Below are 12514 nucleotides of genomic sequence, written 5' to 3' on the forward strand. Positions count from 1 at the left end.
CCCTCGTTTATCGCGGATAATTGGTTCCAAATATCACCCGCGATAAGTGAAATCCGCGAAGTACGGTCACCATCAAGAAGTACTGGGCAGGCTAACGAGTTAGCGGAAAGATGTTAATTCGCGATTGTGCTAACACGCGAAAACAGACTTAAAGGAATGTAAACGAACATTTGGAGCAATACTACGTTAGACACGTTTCCTCAATTTAGAATTTTTATTTTGACTTTTAAATGTTTTTTTAATTTGGAAGAAAAAATCTGCGATGTAGTGAAGCTGCTATAAACGAAACGCGAAGTAGCGAGGGATCACTGTATATTGACTTGGACATTGTCGTGACTCGCTTTTCATTGACGCTACACTACATAATCTGTCGTATAAGTGTACATGTTTAACCACTTTTGGGGGGATGGATTCAAGTCTCTCTGCAAGTTGTTAAACATTGTTGTAAATGATGGGGTCTCCGGAACTTGATTCTAATGATTGTCCAAATGTGTCATGTGAGTGACTGGCGAACAACTGCATGGTTTCTCTGTCTCGTGCCCACTGTCAGTCTCCAGCTCACAGGCCCTATAAACAAAAGGGATGAATGTATTTTCTCTCCTAATCCATGAAGGTGTAGATCTAGACATGTTTGCATGTTTTATTTGTGCAGATGCCTGTGCTGCCCATGTTTGCAGCTGCAATGGTATAAAATCTCAGATTACATTACAATGTACTGTTTTCAAAACATCCTTTACTATAGCCAGGCACAAAGCCTCAAAGTAAGCAAGGTAGCGCTGCTGTGATGCCTCAATAAGCCACCAATTATGTAGAAATACTGTTAACTAGTATTGACAGACCATTTAGACATATTAAACATACACTGGAGAAACAAAAAGTATATTTCAGGTAACCCGACTGACTGTTGTCTGTCAAATTCATTTTAATTTTTTTTTTTCTTGAAAGAAAGTGGGATCGGATTGGGCGTAAATTCTAAACACCCTTTTTATACCCATTTTGGAGACACAGTATGGAATACTTATAATACAATTTTGAATTTATTATTGATAGCTTCACTGCCAACTGCCATTTGGTAAAAGTGGCAGCTTTGCCACCCAGTAAAACTGCCTATGGTGTCAAGTTTAGAAAACATTCCTATTATTATGCCCTTAATTTACTCACATAAATACAGCTACAGTGCAAAAATTAAGTAAGATTACATGAACTTTATAATTAAAATCATGATGATCTGCATTAAATGTAATTATGCAATCAGGTTGACAAACACTGACAGGATATTCTTCAACGCCCACATTAAATTCAACATACTTAATATGTATCAAATTGCCCCTTCAACTGTCGAACTATAGCAACTACTTTTTTTTTTCCCGTCAACCACACCTCCAGTTCGCTTTTAGCTCACATTACACCCTGAATTTGTAAGCAGAGATTTGGAATGTGTCAATGTGCTGTACAGAGCCAGTGAGAGACATGCTTCAATGCATGCTTGCCACACACAATGTGCCCAGAGAGATTGATGTTTTTGTCATCCACCTGCTTCCAAGCTGCAACAAACAGCCAGCTGATGCAAACAGAGGAACCTAGCTATTCAGCTCACAAACAAAAGAGAGAGAACCTCACAGCCCCTTTTTGCACATCTGTTCTGGAGGAATACATCAGCTTTCTGACTGTGGCGCACACTGGGCTCGAATGATCCTGAATGCGGTGTCTGGGATTGGGTAAGTTGCAATGTTTTGGTTCTCTTAGGGAAATTAGAACAATCAAAGGATTTATTTCACAGGACGCATTGAAATGTAGCCATAGGGAGAGCTGCGATATTTTCCCTCCCTCTTCTTTCTCAGCCTTTCTCTGTGACTCACTCTTTGGAAAGAAAATCTACAAGCATGCAGCATGACTGGCTTTCATGGCATTCCGGTTGTGAAAAACTGCAAGAAAATCTTAGCAAGAGAGGATAGAAGAAAAGAAGCAAATGCATATAAGCAGTGGGTGAGCTCTCTGTTGTCGTCTGCTTCTGGTTCTCTGACCGCTCGCACGTCCTCTGTCTTCACTGCTGGGCTCCTTCTGCGTGAGAGGGAATGATCTATGGTGCTTTGTTTATCACTGGCCATGGTCACTTCTCTGGAATGCAATTGGCTGGAACTACACCGTGTGGGTCCTTCTCTCTCTCTCTCGCTCTCTCGCCTCTCTCTCTCTTTCTCTCTCCCCTCCGGTTCCTTGCTGTCTTTTGAGGCAAGAAAAGAACGGGAGTGTCCTAGAAGCATTTATCACTTGCAGTCCTTTTTTTTTTTTTTTGTCATGGTGTTTGGGCATATGCATCTGAATGATAATGGCACATGTTGTTCCTGGGAATTGATTGATTGAATGGTTTAATAGATTTAGTAATTTGTGCATACACAATGATATATTACCTTCCTTCTGCAGCATTTTGAGTTTGTTCAGTATTTTAGTATTTATACAACCAAAAACATACTGAAAGTCTCTCAAGGTAAGATGGTTGCTATTAAATATTGCCTGGCAAACCCATTTTCACTTTACTGCGTTCCATGCTTTTTTTTTTTAATTCTATATGTTTGATTTATAAAATTTGAGTGAAGCAGCCATCATGTGTTTCCAGGAATATTTAGTGGTGTCGTGCGTGCACATGTGTGCCTGTGTGTTTCCAGATAAGAGGGAGGACAGTGCGTGAGCCATGAGGTTTTAGCCATGGATTACGGGTCTCGTAGAAAGGTTTCTATCCAGACTACTGACTGACAAGAGTTGATGGGATTACAAGGCAGCGTCTGTCTGGCCTGGCCCCTCACACCTCAACCAGTAGCTGACCCGAGATGGAAAGTTACCTTTGGTGTGTGTGATGGTGTGTATTGAGTTTACACCACAAGCAAAACTTCGAAAGGTGCTACGATCATTTCGACTCAGTGTCTGTTCTCCAAGGTACAATTTACATTCATTTTCCCCATTGGTATAATTAATAGACTCAAAGGTATATTTGAGCATGAAAGGAAGCTGGTGCAATCCCAGATTGTACAACTGTCATTTAATTTACTGTGGTGGAGTATAATGGATGTGTTCCGTCAGAAAACTAAATTGCAGCAACTACTTTATTCATTTTCCTAATCTGAAACATTGGGGATGTTGAGTGTTGATTGAGAAAAAAAATCATCTTAAAGTATAGGCTTCTATTAGAGGAAAATACATTAAAAAAAATAAATAAATAGTAAAGTAAATTGTCACTTCCTCACTGACCTCTGATTAATTCCTTCCAGGTCAGAAAACTAATGAAAATGTGTTTGTGGTTATCCTTTCAGTTTAAAATGCATCAAATCTTTTTTTTTTTGACATTTTGGGGAAACCAAACATTGCACAGCTTACAAGGACACTACACAAGTCAACTTGAGTGTGTGAAGTGAGTTTGTTAGGTGCCCACGATTGACTGTATGCTTGTTATTGTTCCCTCCTGCTTTATTAGCCAACATTAGCGTCTTCTGTTTTGGACAATGGCAAAATCACATCAGCCAGGAAAATCTATGAGGTGAATGGCGAGCACAATCTGTCTTTTGACAATCCTTCCACATCCCTTTAGCCTTGTGTGTCTATGCATGCTATTTGTTAACTTGCTTATCCTATTGGCTTTATTGTTGGACATGCTCCTGTGGAATCGCTGCAATTCCACAATGTAATTGCCCTCTGAATTTAACACTGCTTTGAAATAATATACAGGTTTTGGGGTAGGGGGTGAAATAGCCTGCTGTGATTCTCCATCTGTGCAGTATTGAAATGGACCATCCTCCTTTACCATGCTGGCCTAGAATAAGCTTCACTTTAAAGGATCAATTGTTTTATTATTGAAGTCAGTCTCAGCAGTGCAGGATAATACATTCTACATTGATCCTCTTCACAAAACAAAAAAAAAAACACTTTATTGCCATCCCTTCCAGCAAGGCTCACATTTAAAAATATATGTGGCACAGAATAAAGATTTTACAAAGTGACTGGAGGACAAATAAGCCATATAAAAACGAGGTATTCATATTTTAGAGGGAAGGAAAGACGGCAGACAATAAGGATTCACATTTGCCAGCAGGCGTTTTGAATATCATTACCAGCTTTGGAGAGAGAAATTGAAATCCTAAGCATAAATAAAGTACCTGGTAATTAAAAAAACTGTGTCGCAGCACCAAAGCTGTGATTCTCGACTGCAGAAAGTCTCCGCGTGAATCTACCTCGATGCACATGCGCCATTGGTAGTGAACTTTGTCCTGTCTTGTGTTTATCACCCATTTGAAGTCATTTTGAAACGTACGAGTGTCACATTATTCCTCGACATGCGCTATTTGCCAACAATGTCTCTGTATTTCCATTTACTAGTCATTTAAGCATATTTAAGATGAGCTCGGATTGTGCTATTTGTCTTTCCAATCACATATAGCTATCATGTTTCAGCAAAACGGGCTTTCAGAACACTCGAGCCCCTTTGCGGTCTGTGAAGCAGCCACAAACAGCTTGACGCGGCTGTATCCCAATCAAACCCTGAAGCATGAGTTCCAGACTCTTATTGAACAAATTTGTGCCAGCAGTTGAGGACTTTAATGATCTGGACCCACTGGGGTCTAGTGCTTCACGCCTACAGGCTAGCTACTCGATGCCCAATCAATTGCTTTTTATTAAAATTGTTTGCAAGGCAACACAAATCCATAGTGTTTTGCCTCCGACTCGAGACGCCCGTGTGAAATATGTGGCTGGTATTTCTATATTTTTTTTCCAAATGAATGCAGAAAATGATTGTTGGATATGCATGAGAATCAAATACAGGGGCAGTGCTTTGGCTTTATTGGAATATCCATTTCAATATTGATTTTCATAAGAGATGCATTTGTGATGATCTTGTTTTTGCTTCCCTCTACGGGGCTGAATTACATATCATCCCTGGTATTAAGGCCAAATTAATAACACAAGTAATTATAATACTTATGTCTAATGATATGCTGCGAGGGCCGTATTGATTCCGTCGAGATGCATCTTGTGGAAAAAGCTTGGAGCGTTGCCTGACGACAGGCGCTGCCAGCGAGCTCAGCCCGGGAGCGTCTGCATGTAAAATAAGATCAAGTGGCGAATACAAGCCTCAATCTCCATTTCATGTCACTTTATACTTTAAATCCAATTGTGGTCAATGATTAATCTCCATTTTCTCTTTGTACCTGTTTTCTCATAAGGTGCCCAATATGGAACACTCTCATGATGTGCTTTGGCGCACGATATAATTTTGATGGGGGTTTTCTGATGAGGAATAAGAGATCATATAAAACGTGAAAAAATTCAGGGGTAAAATTGTCACGTAAACTACAACAAAATTAGACCTTCCAAATTTTTCTACATTTCATTTAGTCCCATCATGAGATATCCTTACAAAAAATATTTAATATTAAAAGCACATTTATCCATTTGACTGCATTCCAGGTACTTTTGAAGTGGTTTGTGTGTACAAAATTTATATGGCTTGCACTACTTTTTCCTGAACCTCCTCACATCACGGAAATGAAACATGGTCATTTCTCATCTAATTTTCTTTGATTGTTTTTTGGTGTTGGCTGTGCGTATGAAATACAACACTATATTTTTGCATTGAGTTGGATAGGCTTTTATATTTGAAATGGAAAAAAAAAAGCGTTTTACAAAAACAATGATTCCACCAGCTTTTTTTTTTCGTTTTTCCAAATTCATCTTCATTATCACTCCTTTTCATCATGTCTTCATGTCATCGCAGTTGAGAATGGATGAGCTGGCTCCTCGCTGGCTATTTTGGAGGTGAGGGGACAGCGAGATGCAGTTGCAAATACCTGCCAAAAGAGGGCAACATGATGTCAGTTTTGTCCCCCACCCCCCCCAAACCCTCAATAGTTCTTCCACAAACCAGTTCCAAATGAGGAACCGGGTTAGGAGAGAAAGGATGGGGAGGGGGGGGGTTGTAGGTGCTGGGTTAAACGTGTAAGGAACAATAATTTACATTTACGCCTGGAACGGCTTCCCCGCGCTGTCAGTCAGCAGTTCAAAGCTCTCCTTCATTCTCTTGGCAACAAAGCGGGTCGTCTTGTCACCGAGACACCGGGTAGCAAAGCAGAGGATGAAGTTCTTCACAGTCAAGGTTTCATTATAGAACACCTTGCCTCAGTGTGGTGACCCGCTTCAAAAATAAAAGTGTGATGGGAGAAATTAAACCTAATACGCTCGCCGTCTCTAAGTCTAAGCCCTTATCGTTGTGCAGAAGTGGCGCTACTACACACCAGAAAGTGACTTTGGGCCTCAGACAAGGTCGTTCACGTACAAAAAAGCTGGTGGCGCCTTTTTATATCTTTCGAGTTGTCAGATTTGCATCTGTGCTCCAAAAAACATTTCCCGTTGTAATATTTTCATGAGTTGACTTGGTGGTCAGAGCTTTGTGCTTTCTTGAAAAGAAGGCACAAAGCAGCGGTAATAGATCAGACGTAACGACACCTTTTGCCATCGCTTGTATTTTAAGCTGTAAAAATCTCACAGCCCATTTGTTCTATGATGTGACAGCATTGATGATATGATGACAGATGTCTTCCCAGCCCAGCCCTCGGTGCCAACAACCACCACCCACCCAATATGCTCTCCCATCTTATTTCACACTCTCACACACATGCACCCAGAGGCGCACAATGAAGCGGAATGCCCGGGTTGGGCTTAGCACATCTGCATGACTCTACTCGGTGGACCCCCAAACCCCTCCTTTCCCCACCTCTTGGATGCCTTTCCCCTGTCCTCCCTAGAGGAGAGAGAGTGATAGTCCTCTTTGGCACGCCACTGCCTCTTTGTTCTCAGCCCGGACGGACGCAGGAAGTCACGGAGACGGGGTCAGCTGTATTTCACTCGCTGGCCAGCAGAGGACGGCGTGTCATGCATGGCAACACGAGGCCTTTGGGAAAGAAAGCCTGTCTGTGCTAACGTTTATTCTTCATATTGACACCAGCTGTGCAGAACTTACATGAGTATTTGTTAGCTGTTATTAATAGAAACAAGGCCTAATTGCATGTATCCTAATTGCTTTCACATGCAGTACCACCGTAGCGGTACGGATGGCAATGCATAATACCGTAGCGCTGCCGCTAATACCATTTAATTACACTGGACATGCACCTTAATAGGCCTTCAAAAAGAAATTACATGCATATTCCCGTATAGCCGCATGTAGGATATTTAGAGCTGTAGCAGCTATTGAGATGATAAATTGCGTGATTGACACAAAATGAATCTGTGACCGTTTGGAAAAAATAACGTCACACTGATTGATGAACATTTCATTTTAGGCATCAAATGTAACAGCGGACTATTTATTAATTCACATATCATTTTTCATTAACTGTCACTCTCGGCTTGTTTGAAATGGTGAGCTTACTCACTTGGTCTTGTCATTGATGCATTTATCTTTTGTCAATAATACAACATGATAATTAGTCACACCATTAGAGATAGTCGACATCTGGTTGGGTGTTTCCCTTCAATTTGTTTGGCAAAAGGAGCGCAACATTTTTTTTCCCCCAAAGTAAAACTGGCTTGATGTTAGCCTGCCTTTGACCTCTCCAACAAACAAGCACACACACCTAATCTTTCACTCCAACATTGCTCATCCCACGCATGCAGACAACAGCAGGTGCATTTCGATACACAGTATGTTAAACAAACTGTTATCATACAAACACTTGAAACAAAAAAAGTCTCTTTGCAGACGTACTTTGTGTTCTTTGTGATATTCCATCAAGGATAATGGTTATTCAGTGCTGACTTCTGCTGAATTTGTCATTTTGCTTGTTGTAAGACGGAAATGTGTGTGTGCATATTTATCATTGCTAACCCCCCCCCCCCCCCCCCCCCCCCCCCGTGCCAGGTTTTTGTAGAACATTTAGCTAATTGATTATCACATGCCTCGGCCTTATCAGCAAACCGTTATTTTGTAAATGAATATTCAAGAGAGATTTTTCCTCTCATTGCCTTTGTACTCCATTATTTGTGGACAAAATATGCAAACAGTGAGAAAGGCAGCTTGCGTTTCTGCCTCACTGCCTAATTACATTTTGTGCTTGCACCTATACACGGACGCGACGTGTATTTATAGCGGAGGAGAATGAATTCACACACTCCCCCGACTGCAATCGTATGCCAGGCATCTGCTTATGAAGTGTCGCTTTCTTCCAGGATGGTTCTGCAACTACCCCCCCCCCCCCCCCCACACACACACACACACAACAGAAAAAGAAAGCTCAAGCTTGAAAAAAAAGAAGCGAGAAAGAAGCTTAATCGTTCCTGTCTGTTTCAGACACCCCCCCCCTCCTCCTCCTCTCCACCTCCTTCACTTCTCTCCAAAATCCACCGTCTGGCTCATTGTGTGATCAATTTGACTTGTTTATGTTTATGCTGTCGCCATATTTGTGAGGAGCCTTGTCACGAGAGAGGAAATATACAGCGGCCCGGAAGGAGGAAGAGAAGTGAGTGAGGGTGGGAGGAGAAAGGAGGGAGAAGAAGAGGGGTGGTGTCTGACAGGTGGAGTAGGTGGGGCGGTGGGATCATAGAAGAAGGGATACAGAATGACACTGACATACACAAAAAAGAGAGGAGGCTCTGATGTGGTTTTTGTATATTTTTAGTTTTATTTTCATTTTTTTTATCTCTATAATAATATTAATATAATATTTAATATTTTTTCTTATGTTTTTTTAATGTTTTTTTTTTAAATCAGTTTCATCACCTATGATACCATTTGAAGTGTGTACATTGACAAGACGAACAAATACTTCTGCCCCAACCTCTGCCTATAGTTAGGCGTTCACGGCTAATCACGCCTGGCAGAACATTCTGCTTTAATTTTGGGCGTAATGGCGACGAGAGGGACAAAAATGATCCTAAAGGGTGACGAAGAGCGGAAGCAAAAGAAGAAGGAAATGAAAAGTGTGAAAAAAGAGAACGTGAAAGAAGAAGGGGAGTGAGAGAGAGAAGCTGGGAAGGTGATTAGTTGTACTGGCGGATCTTGGCGGTGGAGGAGGTTGGAACACTAATCCTTGCTTTGGTTGGAGACATTTTCACGCAGTAGGTCCCTTCTTTCCGCCCCCTCTCAATTTTAAGCCCCGTGTCAAGCTCAAGCCCTTCTTTTCCAGCGCTCACTTGCTCTCATTTCCTTTGCCTTCTGGCAAGCCCTGCTATTTATATATATATATATATATATAAAATCATTTTTCTTTTTCTCTCCCTCTCTTTTCTCCTTTAATTCTTTCCTGGTGTGTCTGATTTTCTGCCCTGCTTATAGACAAGGTGCCCAGATGAGTGGCAATGAGCCAGCCAGGGATCGGCGTCCTCCTTCTCCTCCTCACATGTGGCCACATGCTGCAGGCACCCCGAACGCTTTACGTATCAGATTTACATTGTCAAACAGTAGCGGCTGTCGTATATTGATGACGAGCTCCCGTTCGAAGCATTCCTGCTGTTTTCCATAACGGGTGTAGTGATGTGAATTGGCCCTGTGCCCAGACAATAAGCCGTAGATTTGAGAGTGTGACATCATTTATCCACTGCATTATTTGATTGTTTTGGCTGCTTTTGAATTTGATGGATCTCTCTGTTTTCTCTGAAAATGACTAACATCAACTCTTCAGCTTAATCCTTTCAGCTCAGAAGGGAAAATATATGTATTTAGCACACTGGTTCCTTTGCTGCTTGTGAGAGCACCTCGACTAATGTTTTACAGGTATATATTGTGAAATGTTAATGACGCCAAAGAAACACATGCTGCCGATAAAGAAAGTGCACTTTTTGCATTTCCATTCATGCCAACTACTCCAGGGCCTGTCAATGCTTAAGGCCAGATATCATCCAAACTGCCATTGATTTGCTTGTCCTTTGGCTTTTCCCTGGTTTGGGAAATGAATCACGTCTTTCTTTTTTTTGGTTGCTCTTCACACTCTTGGCATCATCTCTTTAATCCATACACTCCTCGTTTTCCATAAATAACAGGGCACAACCCAACTTGGACTGGTGTGTAGTGCGGGATGCTTTTGTTCTTATGACAGCAAGGATTGGAGGTGCTTCACCCAAACACACACAACAAATAAATCACTATACTCCGTTTGAAACTAAGGTTTAAGATACCCGTGATGTCTCATTCCGCACATAACCTTTACTCTCTTCTTCATTTTCTTTCTTCATTTCTCCATTCCTCCACAGCAACAGAAGGCACAATTAATTTTTCTGACCTTTTGCATGGCCCAAACACTACAGGGTCAAATTCCAATGTTCATTACACTCCCGTTTTATTTCACTATTGTATATGTAAAACTGGATAATGAGCACCCAGGGAGTGCAAGTATAGATTTTTATTTTATGATCCTAGGGAGAGAAAAAAAAGTTGTAATTAAAGGAGGATAAACAGCCACCTGGATAGATTGTGGTTTAAGTAGGAAATTACACAGAGAAAAAAAAAGACAGAAGATGTGTTTTCTAATGGCTGTGTGCGTGGATTGGGGATGGGCTAGCATATGAAACATATGGTGCTCATATGATGGAGTAGCTTGTCTTTTAATGTTCTGTACGTCTGCTGACACATGCATAGTATGACGACCGTATAGTACACAAAGTTACGATTAAAGCAAAACAAAAAAAATCTCATTACCTGCAGGGCTTTGAGGCGGGTCTGGCAGCCGGATTTTACGGTTTCACTTTGTAATCTCTTTAAAATGGAATTTGCTGCTATATATAAAAACCTCAAATTTAAATTATAACGCCCTTTTTTTTTTTTTTTTTTTTTTCAAGCAGGGCAGGAGCCCCGCCTGCGTAATCTGGAGGATTGGTTCATCACGGCGATGCATTTAAGGACAATTTTGCCAGGTGTGGCTCATGGACATAAACTGTATAAGCGTTACAAGTGTGCCACTTAGTCAATTCAAGCTGTATGTTTACCTCGGAATAACATTCCACAACCATAAAACCTGCAACAGAGCAGTGTCAGGACTCCGATTTTCATCTCGTTCTCTCCATGTTTCATTGTACAGTTGAGAGAAAGCAGATTGGGCCTTCCATCCACATACGGTCAGACCTGACTAGTCATGACTAAGATTTACTCATATTCTCATTAGTCAAAATTCCTGTTTAAAAAAATAAAATAAAAAATTGCCGTCCTCTTTTAAGCGGCTTGATGAAATCAAACAGTTCTGGAGGTGCGGGGCGGCATTCTGTCTCATGCAAAGCCCGCACGTGAACAACAATGCATTACCATCACAAATAGGGGCAGAGCTGTAGAATCTCAACTCTGAATTTTCCTTTTGTAAGAAGAAAAGGAAAGAAAAAAAGTGTGAAGCGCATAAGAGCTCACACAAGCACAATAAAGGCATAATACATTATTTTCACTTCATACCCAAAGCCTAAAAATTCCATAAATCACTTTGTGGAGCTCAATCACATTTCTTGATTGAGTTCAGTTTTCAGTTTGGCTTAAGCGTTGCTATTTTTTTCCTTTTCTTTCTCACTTGTGTGACCAGGGTCCTTGTACAGCCACGAGCTTGTTCCTGACAAACTTCCTCACTTCAAGTCAGGGTGACAGCCAACAAGAGGAGAAAAAAACTTTGAGAAATGTCTCAGAGGAATGAGAGAGCAAGGCACGAGGAAGAGACGCTGATATGAGGTCTTACAATGCCAGAGAGTGCATGAAGAAGATACTGAGTGAAGGGGTAAAAGGAGGGAGCGTACACTTCTGATAGATATTGATAGAGATTGTAATGAATATGGTGAGGGCATGGCACCTTAAAACTCTGCAGTGGTAATGCAGGATGACAGTGTATTTGTACTAATAACCCTTAAAAGTGGTGATAAAATACTCCACTCTCCTACTGGAGCCCCTGATGGATGCGCTGGGAGTAATTAAACTCCATTAGGCTGTGGGACCACTTACCATACATCTGTGTGTGTGTGTGTGCGGCCACGTGTGTGCGTGTGCCCGCGTGTGCGCAAATGTCGGTGTGACCATCTTAAAACCCTACTCCCCTCAGGGATTAGGTTATTCCAGGTAGGAGGGCAAGTGTGGAGCCATTGTTGGCAAATTGGAGCTACATTTAGTGCAGTATCAAATATTATTCCCAAAGGTGAGTGGGCAGGATCACATATGCACCACGCAGTCATGTCCATAGATGCTTGCTACGATGGATGGATGGATGGATGGATGGATAAACAAACCATTTATTTACACTGTGTAGGATACAATATTTATAATAAATGTTCTCAATAATGGACGATTGAAATGCTAGAGGTCCAGAGATGGGCGGGTACAAATATTTGTCTTCAAGGGTGCTGGGTGCTTTTGGTTCTTCCCTGAGGCGAGTTCCAGAGAATTCAGCTTATTGATGTCTAACATATGACTGAGTTTTACTGCCACAGCAACATGAAGGCAGTTTAAATAAGGTTGCCCTAAAAGTAAAACTATTTTATTTGTCACTAACTTAAATTTTCAGGTTTCAGG

The sequence above is a fragment of the Syngnathus acus genome, chromosome 15 (genome assembly GCF_901709675.1).
Source record: "Syngnathus acus chromosome 15, fSynAcu1.2, whole genome shotgun sequence".
NCBI classification, from domain to species: domain Eukaryota; kingdom Metazoa; phylum Chordata; class Actinopteri; order Syngnathiformes; family Syngnathidae; genus Syngnathus; species Syngnathus acus.